Source organism: Canis lupus, chromosome 23 (assembly GCF_003254725.2).
Source record: "Canis lupus dingo isolate Sandy chromosome 23, ASM325472v2, whole genome shotgun sequence".
Lineage (NCBI taxonomy): Eukaryota > Metazoa > Chordata > Mammalia > Carnivora > Canidae > Canis > Canis lupus.
Genome location: NC_064265.1, coordinates 40,343,520 through 40,356,643, shown reverse-complemented (window position 1 = coordinate 40,356,643; position 13,124 = coordinate 40,343,520). Strand labels below are relative to the sequence as shown.

The following is a 13,124-nucleotide window of genomic DNA, read 5'->3' as shown; positions in this document are numbered from 1 at the left end:
CCATCAACAAAAAATGAAAAGGAAACCTATTGAATGGAAGAGGATATTTGCAAATGAAACCTCTAAAAAGAGTAAACAGCCAATATATAAAAAAAAACTCAACACCAAAAAAACTCCACAATAACTCTGATTTAAAAATAGGCAGAAGATTTTAATAAACATTTTTCCAAAATGACATACAAATGGCCAACAGACATATGAAAAGGTGTTCAACATCACTCCATCTTATCATAAAGCAAATGCAAATCAAAAGTATAGTGAGATACCACCTTACACCTTTCAGAATGTCCAGAAGCAAAAAGAAATAAAAGTATAGATGAAGATGTGAATAAAATGAAACCCTGTGCGCTGTTAGTGGGAATCTAAATTGGTGCAACTGCTATGGGAAACAGTATGAAGTTTCTTCAAAAAATCAAAAATAGGAATACCGTATGATCCAGTAATTCTACTACTGGGTATTTACCTAACAAAAGCAAAAACATTAATTCAAAAGGATATATACACCCTTATGTTTCTAGCAGCATTATTTATAATAGCCAAGATATGGAAGCAACCCAAGTCTCCATCAATAGATGAATGGATAAAGAAGACATGAGATATAGATATGATATATGCTATATATATATATATATATACACATACATATATACATATATATATATGCAATGGAATATTCCTTAGCCATAAATAGAATGAGATCTTGCTATTTTTGACAAGACAGCATGGATGGACCTAGAAAATATTATCCTAAGGGAAATAAGGCAGAGAAATACAAATATCGAATGATTTTACCTATGTGTGGAGTCCAGAAAACAAAACAAACAAATAAATAAACCAAAAACCAGACTCTTAAATACAGAGAACAAACTGATAGTTTCCAGAGAAAATGTGAGTGAGGGTATGGGTGAAGTAGGTAAAAAAGGATTAAGATGTACAAATTTCCAGTTATAAAATAAATAGGTCAAAGAGATGAAACGTACAGCATAGAGCATATAGTCAATAGTATTGTAATAACATTGTATGGTGACAAATCATGACTATACCTATTGTGGTGAGCACTGAGTAAACTATGGAACTGTTGAATCAATGTTTTACACCTTAAAAAATGTTACCTTTTTATTAAAAAATATTTAAAGAGGAATATACCAAATTACAAAGTCTGTATTTAGAGGCATATTCCCCAACTTTTTAAAGATTTCTTTGAATGACAATAAAAGAGAAACTAATATTTTCATTGATATAAAATGAGTTTTGTATAATAAATTGAGTTGCTCTAATTATGTACATAAAATCACTATATGCCAGTATTATATATGCAATAATTTATAATTATACAGATATAATTTATATGTATATATATAATTTTTAAAATATCAATTACAATTTAAAGAATATAATCTAAGAAGTATGGTAATTTCAAATATATATTCTAGTTTGATATTTATATGGAAACTTTGAAATTAAAGAAAATTAAAATATATTTCTTTTACATTTCAGAAATTGATAATTTATATGAATATTTTAATCATTTTATTCATATTGAACTAACATCTTATCTAAATTATACAGAAATATGAGTTTCTACAATGATACAATTAATTACAAATATATAAGAAATTCTTTGCATACAGAGGTTTTGATTTTATTCCTTATTTTCTTTTCTTGCAGAAACTTTAATGTACATAAATAATCAATGCCAGGATAGTAGTTAAGAAAAATTTTAGTTATTCCATATTTTGTATATTTTGTATTATTCATACTTTATATAGCACAGGAAAGAAGAAATTATACACTTTAAAAAATATTTAAAAAATAAATTGAGGTGCCTGGGTGCTCAATTAAACTTCTGCCTTTGGGGTACCTGGATGGCTCAGTTGGTTGAGTGCCCGCCTTCAGCTCAGGTCATGATCCCAGAGTCCTAGGATCAAGCCCCACATTGGGCTCTCTGCTCAGTGGAGGGCCTGCTTCTCTCTCTTCCTCTGTCTGCCACTCTGGTTACTTGTGCTCTCTTTCTCTCTCTCTCTCTCTCTCTGTCAAATAAATAAAATCTTAAAAACAAAAACAAAAACAAAAACAACTTCTGCCTTTGGCTCAGGTCATGATCCTGGGGTTCTGGGATCCAGGCCTGCCTAGAGTTCCCTGCTCAGAGAGGAGCCTGTTTCTCCTTCTCCCTCTGTAGTTCCCTCTGCTGCTCCCCCTGCTTGTGCGCTCTATCTCTGTGAAATAAGTAAATAAAATCTTTACATAAAATGAAGTTAAATTAATAAAAGCAAATTATTTATTTCATGCTTGTAGCAAATGACTTAAGAAATAAAAGAAATAGAAAAGGTGAACTATAAACTTGAAAGTATATCTTTGGGAGAAAAGAGCTGGCTTAAGCAATACTACAATTAATTAAGCATCATCAAATGCATAAAAGTACTAAAGAATTTTAGAAGAATGTCGGTATGTGAAGAAGTACCATGTAGAGGGAGTATCTTAGATATATATATTTTTTCATTTAAGTTTGATTTGCCAACATATAGCATAACACCCGGTGCTCATCCCATGAAGTGCCCCCTTCAGTGCCCATCACCCGGTTACCCCATCCCCCCTGCCCGCCTCCCCTTCCATTATCTTTTGTTCATTTTCCAGAGTTAGGAGTCTCTCATGTTTTGTCACCCTCTCTAATTTTTCCCACTCTCTTTCCCTCCTTTCCCTTATATTAAGCTAACTTTTATTCACATTAAAACAAATTCCAAACCCCTTAAATTATAGGGAAATTAGTTCTGTTTCTAAACATGCACACACACACACACAGAGACTTAAAATTTTAAAACTTCATTTATCTAAGAATCTTCTTTTAAATTTAAAATTACATTTCCGGGCAGCCCGGGTGGCTCAGCGGTTTAGCACCGCCTTCAGCCCAGGGTGTGATCTTGGAGACCCAGGATTGAGTCCCACATCGGGCTCCCTGCATGGAGCCTGCCTCTCCCTCTGCCTGTGTCTCTGCCTCTCTCTCTCTCCTCTCTGTGTATTCTCATGAATAAATAAATAAAATCTTAAAAATAAATAAATAAAAATAATAAAATAAAATAAAATTACATTTTCAATGAATGTTTATCTCCTGATCTACAATTTACTAGGATCTATGAAAGAAATAAAAGGAATGAAATGTATTACTTTATTGAATAGTTTGTTCTAAAACTAAGATCCCTAAGGGCAGAAAACTTTTGGTTTCTTCATGCTGTATGCCTCATTTTCATCAGAGTGATGAGCACAAAGAAGGTATCTGATAAATACTTAAAAAAGTAAATGAATGAATATGTGGATAAGTAAATGGGTGAATCAAATTAGCAACATAGCATTCAAGTTGAAAAACATACATATATAAATATATATACGTACACATAGATGTGTGTTGTATTGATAAGTGCTATGTATCATAATGTTAAATTCTTATAAATCATGCAAGTTTATATTCAGAAATAAAGACCTAGCTTTCAGCAAGAATAACATGTTTAAATCTTAATCACCTTAATGATTATAAATTGGGATAAGTCGAAACACATTTGAAAAGGATATATAATTCTGGCTCTGGTTCTGGTTCTGGAGTAATAGGTCAAGATATTCCTACCTGAAAAATCAAACTAAAGATATAAGAGACAATTTTCAAGATAGTGAACATCAGACAATAAAGGAAAGTGATCCCTAAGAGACAAGAAAACAAATGATATGAGTCCAGTAATTGCCCTCAACTTGCTGCCTAGAAAGTATTTCAAATCCTGTGAGTAAGAATGCAGGTGAAGTTGAAGATAGACAGCTGAGTCTGGGGACACCAAGATAGTAAGTGTTCACATGTAGACTACTAGAGAAAGTGCACAGAGATAGAAATCCAGAGATCTGCAGAAGGTCCCTATCTGGAATTCAGCTGAGAATGGACCAGCAGATATGTGAGGAGACTACTTGAATACAGAGAATGAACCACTCTTCAAAGAATTAACGGTAGTCATGCCCAGTGTTTACATACAGCTAGGAATAGTATTTGTTTTTAACAGTGAGAAATGAAAAATTCTATTATTCGCAAGCATCTGGGAAGAGAACCCTTGACTCAGTAATACAAAATAATTGTCCACATTAGGATTGCTACTCCTCAGCTACCTTAAAATAATAATAATAATAAGATTAGCATTTGAAAGGATCAAACTGTTTCCAAGTAATTTAACTGCATCTCAGAATGAAGTTCAATAATATTTATAGGATTAACTTGCAAACAACAGGTTAAATTAACAAAATCTGACATCAATTAAAAATTATCAGGCTTGCCAAAAAGTGTGGAAAAAATGACCCATAATTAGGGAAAAGTAATTAACAGAAAACAAGTTGGAACAGATGTTAGAATTAGCAAAGATATCAAAACACTTTTATAAAGTATATTCTATATGTTCAAAAGTTCAGTAAAGATGTGGAAGATAAAATATCCAAAGTAATCAAACGTTTAAAGAAGAAACCATACCTATTCTCCTAAAGCTGTTTGGAAAGATAGAAAGAGATGGAGTACTTCCAAATTCGTTCTATGAGGCCAGCATCACCTTAATTCCAAAACCAGACAAAGACCCCACCAAAAAGGAGAATTACAGACCAATATCCCTGATGAACATGGATGCAAAAATTCTCAACAAGATACTGGCCAATAGGATCCAACAGTACATTAAGAAAATTATTCACCATGACCAAGTAGGATTTATCCCTGGGACACAAGGCTGGTTCAACACCTGTAAAACAATCAATGTGATTCATCATATCAGCAAGAGAAAAACTAAGAACCATATGATCCTCTCATTAGATGCAGAGAAAGCATTTGACAAAATACAGCATCCATTCCTGATCAAAACTCTTCAGAGTGTAGGGATAGAGGGAACATTCCTCAACATCTTAAAAGCCATCTACGAAAAGCCCACAGCAAATATCATTCTCAATGGGAAAGCACTAGGAGCCTTTCCCCTAAGATCAGGAACAAGACAGGGATGTCCACTCTCACCACTGCTATTCAACATAGTACTGGAAATCCTAGCCTCAGCAATCAGACAACAAAAAGACATTAAAGGCATTCAAATTGGCAAAGAAGAAGTCAAACTCTCCCTCTTTGCCGATGACATGATACTTTACATAGAAAACCCAAAAGTCTCTACCCCAAGATTGCTAGAACTCATACAGCAATTTGGTAGCATGGCAGGATACAAAATCAATGCCCAGAAATCAGTGGCATTTCTATACACTAACAATGAGACTGAAGAAAGAGAAATTAAGGAGTCAATCCCATTTACAATTGTACCCAAAAGCATAAGATACCTAGGAATAAACCTAACCAAAGAGGTAAAGGATCTATACCCTAAAAACTATAGGACACTTCTGAAAGAAATTGAGGAAGACACAAAGAGATGGAAAAATATTCCATGCTCATGGATTGGCAGAATTAATATTGTGAAAATGTCAATGTTACCCAGGGCAATATACACGTTTAATGCAATCCCTATCAAAATACCATGGACTTTCTTCAGAGAGTTAGAACAAATTATTTTAAGATTTGTGTGGAAACAGAAAAGACCCCGAATAACCAGGGGAATTTTAAAAAAGAAAACCATATCTGGGGGCATCACAATGCCAGATTTCAGGTTGTACTACAAAGCTGTGGTCCTCAAGACAGTGTGGTACTGGCACAAAAACAGACACATAGATCAATGGAACAGAATAGAGAACCCAGAAGTGGACCCTCAGCTCTATGGTCAACTAATATTCGATAAAGGAGGAAAGACTATCCATTGGAAGAAAGACACTCTCTTCAATAGATGGTGCTGGGAAAATTGGACATCCACATGCAGAAGAATGAAACTAGACCACTCTCTTTCACCATACACAAAGATAAACTCAAAATGGATGAAAGATCTAAATGTGAGACACGATTCCATCAAAATCCTAGAGAAGAACACAGGCAACACCCTTTTTGAACTTGGCCACAGTAACTTCTTGCAAGAAGTTACATCCATGAAGGCAAAAGAAACAAAAGCAAAAATGAACTATTGGGACTTCATCAAGATAAGAAGCTTTTGCACAGCAAAGGATACAGTCAGCAAAACTCAAAGACAACCTACAGAATGGGAGAAGATATTTGCAAATGACGAATCAGATAAAGGGCTAGTTTCCAAGATCTATAAAGAACTTATTAAACTCAACAGCAAAGAAACAACCAATCCAATCATGAAATGGGCAAAAGACATGAAGAGAAATCTCACAGAGGAAGACACAGACATGGCCAACATGCACATGACAAAATGCTCTGCATCACTTGCCATCAGGGAAATACAAATCAAAACCACAATGAGATACCCCCTCACACCAGTGAGAATGGGGAAAATTAACAAGGCAGGAAACAACAAATGTTGGAGAGGATGCGGAGAAAAGGGAATCCTCTTACACTGTTGGTGGGAATGTGAACTGGTGCAGCCACTCTGGAAAACTGTGTGGAGGTTCCTCAAAGAGTTAAAAAAAGACCTGCCCTACGACCCAGCAATTGCACTGCTGGGGATTTACGCCAAAGTGCAGATGCAATGGATCGCTGGGACACCTGCACCCCGATGTTTATAGCAGCAATGTCCACAATAGCCAAACTGTGGAAGGAGCCTCGGTGTCCATCGAAAGATGAATGGATAAAGAAAATGTGGTCTATGTATACAATGGAATATTAGCCATTAGAAACGACAAATACCCACCATTTGCGTCAACGTGGATGGAACTGGAGGGTATTATGCTGAGTGAAGTAAGTCAGTCGGAGAAGGACAAACATTATATGTTCTCATTCATTTGGGGAATATAAATAATAGTGAAAGGGAATATAAGGGAAGGGAGAAGAAATGTGTGGGAAATATCAGAAAGGGAGACAGAATGTAAAGACTGCTAACTCTGGGAAACGAACTAGGGGTGGTAGAAGGGGAGGAGGGTGGAGGGTGGGAGTGAATGGGTGACGGGCACTGGGGGTTATTCTGTATGTTGGTAAATTGAACACCAATAAAAAATAAATTAAAAAAATATCCAAAGTAAATGTATAGAAATGTATACTATAATGCATAAGATGAAACATGAACTGAAGGAAATCAAGTCAATAGCAATAGATTTTACATTAAAAAGATGAATGAACTTGACAGCATAGCACTTAATACTATTCAATATGCAACACAGAGCAAAAGAGAACTTAAAAAAATGAGCAGAGAGAAATCAGGGAGCTGAGAAAAACTTCAAGTGGCTGAAAATACATGTAACTGGAATCACCAGAGAGGAAAGAAAGGGACACAGAACAAGTATTTGAAGAAATATGGGTTGAAAATCTTCCAAACTGGAGTGTGATTATAAATCCACAGATACAAGATTGTCAACAAACTCTAAAGGAAGATACAGAAGAAAAGTACACTAAGACAGATCTAAATCAAATTGCTCAAAATTAGTGTGAAAACAACTCTTAAAAGCAGACTGTGACAAAATACGTGTTATAGACAAAGGAACAAAGATAAGGATGATAGCATATTTCTTCCTGGAAACAATGTGAAAGTAACACGTTTAATACACTGAAAGAAAGAAAAAAAAATACACTGAAAGAAAAGCGCTGTCAACCTAGAATTCTATGCCTAGTTAAATAATCCTTCCAAACAACGTGACAACAAAAATAAAGATTTTTGCACACATACAAAATCTAAAAATATTCATTACCAGCAGGCCCACTTCAAAATATATCAAAGGAAGTCCTTGGGTTATAAGGAAAATTACCCCAGGTAGAAATGTGGATATTCAGAAAGGATAGAAGGGAACTGGAGATGGTACCTGCATTGGTAAGTATACAACAATTTTTTTATTATATACATCTCTCTAAAACAGGATTTACTATTTAAACAAAATAATTACAATGTATTATATGGTTTATAACATATATAAAAGTAATATGTATTATCACCATAGTATAAAATTTAAAAAGGAGAAAACTGATGCATACTATTGGAAAGGTTCTTTTTTTTAAATAAATTTATTTTTTATTGCTGTTCAATTTACCAACATACAGAATAACACCCAGTGCTCATCCCGTCAAGTGCCCCCCTCAGTGCCCGTCACCCATTCACCCCCACCCCCCCGCCTCCTCCACTTCCACCACCCCTGGAAAAGTTCTTATCCTGAACCTTTGATGAGTGAGAACTTACTCTTCTTCTACAGTGTTTCTGATGATCATTTTTATGATATAGTAGAAGTACCTTTCAAATAATAACCTCTGTACAAAAGTAAGATGTAACTAATGGGCAATATATGTTTTAAAATTTGTACAGAGGAACAAGTAAATCCCTGAATCCAGAATGGAAATGATACACTTCTTGAAAGAGGTAAGAATTTGGCCCAGCCCTGATCAATGTTTATGATTTTTGTGGGAAAAATCAAAGGAAAATAAAACACATACCCAAAATACTAAGAATAAAGGTCGCTACTATGTGTTAGTATATACTGAGCACCACAGTTAAGGCAATTTGGTATCACATTTGGTACCACATTTAAGGTAAATTTTTTTAATCATCAGGCAACAGTTTAGTGTAAATATAATTATTCAACTATTACAGATAATAAAACTTATATTTAGAAATATTAGAACTTATCCAAGGCCAGTTATTAAATAGCTGAGCTAAGACTATGTCTAATATAAACCCTTAGCTCTTAAGCTCTCACAGTGACAATCTTCAGGTGACTAATTTTGGGAGGTGACACAAATACAGCATATTTGGAAAGCAGTTAGCAAAATAGCCTTAGTGAATGTGGTCAGTGAGTAGAAAGCAAACAAGGAAAAGGCATTAAAAAAAGAGAAGAAGAATAGAGTTAACAAAGAGGTGAAATACAATTAGGATAATTGTATTTCAATAAATCTATGAGAGAAGAAATAAGGAAGGTGAGATCTGAGTCAAGGTTTCTGGAAATGTCAAGGAGGAAGGAGAACAGAAATATGCTCTTTCATTTACCAATAGAAAATCAACAGTATCCTTAGTCACTAGGACCTGTTCTTAGTTCTTAGGTAAGATTTCTGACACTAGTAAGAACACAGAAGGAAAGGAGAGAGGGAAAAGTGGTATAGGCATGGCTGTGGATACTATCAATCTTAATTAAAATGTTTGAAAGGGACAGAAGTTGAATGATTACCCAAATAGCCAGAATATTCAAATGCATCCCATTTTGTTCCTTATTTTAGGGAGGACCAATGTTTGTACGTTCGTAGACGTAGAGGAAAAATCACTAATGAAATCAAGATTAAACAGGCTAGAAAAAAGTAGAGTGGTTGAGCTATGAGGGCTCCAGGAAGAATGAAAGGAAATGGGTTCATGATCAATAGTAGAAGTTTAACTTTTTAAAATTGTGATTCTGTTTCTGTCTTACAGGAAAAAGAACAAATTCTTTAAGTTACCACTACTTTCCAAAAGTGTGATGGGTGACTAAGCAGAAACTGATGCTGCACACAGTGAACAAAAAGACGTGGTCCTTGGTCTCAGAACTCACAGTATATTGGACTGTAGCTAACAAAATCTTTTTCAGGGGCACCTGGGTGGTTCAACGGTTGAGCGTCTGCCTTCAGCTCAGGGAGTGATCCTGGTCCCGGCATCAAGTTCCGCATCTGGGGCTCCCTTTGAGGAGTCTGCTTCTCCTACTGTCTATGTCTCTGTGTCTCTCATGAACAAATATATATATTTTTTCACACTACACTTATATATGCAAAGGAAAATGTCTTCTTTAATTCACTATAACTAAAATTATCCTTATTGTTAGCTCCCAACCCTCTGACAAGGGGCAGGGACGTTTTAGAGTTAAGTTGAAAGTAGATGAATTCTGATCTGGTCATCTCAGCCAAGTTCAGCAATTTGGATTATCTTTTGGAAGTTGATTTCTGCCTAGATGATTCAGTTAAAGGTACATCTTTTCAGAAGTATTCCCATTTTCACTTTGCCTTTTTAAGATGTTATCTGAGTAGATGAGGGGATGGCGAATATGCCTAGGTTATAACCAAATGAAATTTAAGGGTGGAAGCTACTGAGATCTAGTCAAGATTCTTGGGATCATTGCTAGTCTTTGCAGAGGTGTGATAGATGTTCTTAGAAGTGTGATAGAGGTGTGATGATCTATGTTCTTAATTTAGACTATGCTCCTCTTAAATCATCCATGTCCTTTAGTTGACTGCTTCTACTGATACTCCTATAATATGCCCTGATTTCTCTTTAGCACCTGGTCCAGGAGCCCCATCCATCAACCCCCATTCCCAGGGGCATTTAATCTACAACATCTGCTTCTAATAGACAAGCAGACAAGGCTAATAGCCACATTACCTGCCTTATTTACACACACACACACACACGGATCATAATGAAACTAATAGGTTATTTTCCAACTATAGAGAGCCAAAAGAGGCTTAGGAGGGCTGAATAGGCCCTTATCTTCTCCCTAAATAATCTAAGCCTGCTTTAGTACAATCCCATGAAAAGGACATGCCTGTTAAAGACCCAAGTAGAAAATGAAATAAAAGACCTTTTGTCCTTGAGAAATTGAGAATCCTCCTAACAGGACTCTCTTCCCTGGAACTCAGGCCGGAAGTGGTCAGAAAATGCAGGTCAACACATCTTTATTCCCATAGGTTATCTTATTGGAAATTGAGGCCTTTTCTTCTTGTTCGCTTCATGGTTCTGACATATCAGGGTAAAAAAAATAGCTAAAATAAAGTTCATTCACCTGCCTCTAGATATATTAAAAGAAGATAATAAATTTTTAAAATTTTTCTCTCAAGTGGCCTTTTTTATCACTATTTTCTAGTTAGAGTGATCACAAATTTAAGAGATAAGACTCAAAGCTGATTAATGCTTGTTCCTCATGCTTCCCACCTTCTTCCTTCCCCAGGGCAGTAAATCTCACTGCTCTGACTTGGAGATAGGGAATTGCAAATGATAATAAAAAGGAGATTAAGAAAATAATATTCCCCAAACATCATACAGTTTTATTTGCAGCCACCTCCTCTGCAAAATGGAGTTAATAACAGTGCTTACCTTAGGATACATTCAAATTAATTAGTGTCATACCTGGTAGTTAATAGTTTTATAGTAAGCAAAGTAGAAAATGAGACCATTTGCTGAAACCTAGTGGAAATGGAGGTACTACTTGACAAAAGTGGAAATTATAGAATTATTTTTGAGGAAATAATAAAGGACAAAAGAGCTGTGAAAAATGTGGCTATTGAGTAGCCTGAGGGATCTGTTGAAATCTGACATAATGACTGTATAGCACAGATCAAGGTTTTATAGTCTTTGCATCTCCTCCATATACTTTACACATGAAAAAGAACAAAGAAATAATTTGGTGATAGATGCCTAGGTTTTGGAAACAGATCACAATCACTAGGGAAATTCAAGTAGGATGCAGGGGCCGTAGAGTATTACTGGAAGAGAACATATAATTAACTGATTCTGGAGTGGTAAGAGAACAAGTGAAGCCAGAAAAATTCTATGTCATATTTTAATCCAGTCCATTTTGGGATTTGGGGACATTGAGAACAACTGTTCTTTGTCACTAATTTATATTTTATGGATTGTGGTGAGGATTGGGAACAAAAATGATCCAAGTCTCAAAATTCCCTGCAGGCTGCTCTAGTCTGAACCAGGAGAACGGAATCAGAACTGTAGGACTAGGTGGCAAATTTGTGCTGGTGGCACTTTCCAGAAGAGAACATGGATCAGAAGTTTCCTGTGTTTCCTCTGAGCCTTGTAGTGATTGTTGTCGTTGATCATATATTAAGAAGGTGTTGTGTGTACATAAGCATATTCATAGAATAAACAGTCTCCAGAAATCAGCCCTTTCTCATGCTCTCTCTGTTTAAAAATATATTCAAAATTCTAAGAGTGCTTTTCTTTTGTTGATTTATAGATCACAGAGATGTCAAGAAGCCAGCCACTCGGTCTTTGTGTTCCTGTTGAGATGCTTAGTTTGTCAAACGTGGCCCCAAATCCTTTCTCTGTACTCTTAGAGCTATGACCAATGAAGCAGAGCTAAGCTGGACAGGCCTTTAGAAAAATGTTTTCTCGTTCGAGAACCATATGCTACTAAAGAGAAAAGGCTATATTGGGCAGCGTACTATACTTACAAAAGACAACATTTTCTAACCATTCTAAGAGGCATTTTGCTTATTTAACACTATAAAATCAGAAGTTTTCATCACAAATTTCCATTTAATCATTTGAGTCCATTGGAAGAAGCAGCCACACCAAGCCTCATTTTGCCAATACTTCAGGTTAAGATTTGAGAATCCTACCAAGCACTACATTTAAGGAAGTCTGTTTACTAAACTACAATGTATGCCATTGAAAAGGTGTTCCCATAATAAATTGTTTGCAAAGAGAACAAATGCTATCTTAATTACTATAGAAAATATTGTTTCAGTAGTTTTGCATTACATAAATACCCTCTCTCTCAAATCTGTAATTACAGAAAAAGAAAGACACCCTGATAATCATACAATAGAAACTGGTAATGCATGCTCTTTCTGTAATTAATTTGAACTTAGAGTAGTTTCCCAGTGCATGCATTTTAAAAAGCTCGTATACCAAGAATGCCAAAGGAGATTCATTCTGTGTTTTCAAGTGCTCAAATTTGAAATGACTCAGGGTATATTGCCAGCCAATACTTGGTATTGGTATTGGTATTCCCACCTTTTCCCCTTGCCCTTGGCATTTTATAAAGGGTCCAATCCCATAGCTTTGATTCTTAAATCACAATAACACGTCCACATATATGTATTTCAGAACTTCAACCTGAGAAATGCAAATGTTTAGAATAGTTTTGGTTATCTGATGTGTAAGTAATTGTGATGCTTGAAGAAAGGACAGAGTAACCAATATGCTACACTTAAGATCTGTAGTATGTGGGAAGATGGTAATACTGATAGAAACATGGTTCTTTCTACTCAGAAAACACGGAAACCAAGAGAATAGAGGGATGTAGGCTTGAAGTGCAAGAAGATTGCAGGCTCTTTGTTTACCTGAGTGGCACACATAAAAGGTAGAAGGTACGTAGAAGGAAAGATGGAAGCT

The 13,124-nt window shown here is 35.5% G+C and overlaps 1 protein-coding gene and 1 long non-coding RNA gene across 2 annotated transcripts in view; one reads left to right on the top strand and one right to left on the bottom strand.

Moving 5' to 3' along the window:
• Positions 1–11,887, top strand: part of LOC112661146 (uncharacterized) — an 89,857-nt gene extending 77,970 nt beyond the window's left edge. Inside the window, exons 3-4 of the long non-coding RNA XR_007405270.1 lie at positions 8,346–8,399; positions 9,438–11,887. This is a non-coding gene — a long non-coding RNA (uncharacterized LOC112661146). The remainder of the gene's footprint in view (positions 1–8,345; positions 8,400–9,437) is intronic.
• Positions 1–13,124, bottom strand: part of LOC112661144 (40S ribosomal protein SA-like) — a 60,855-nt gene that overhangs the window by 29,679 nt on the left and 18,052 nt on the right. The window lies entirely within an intron of this gene.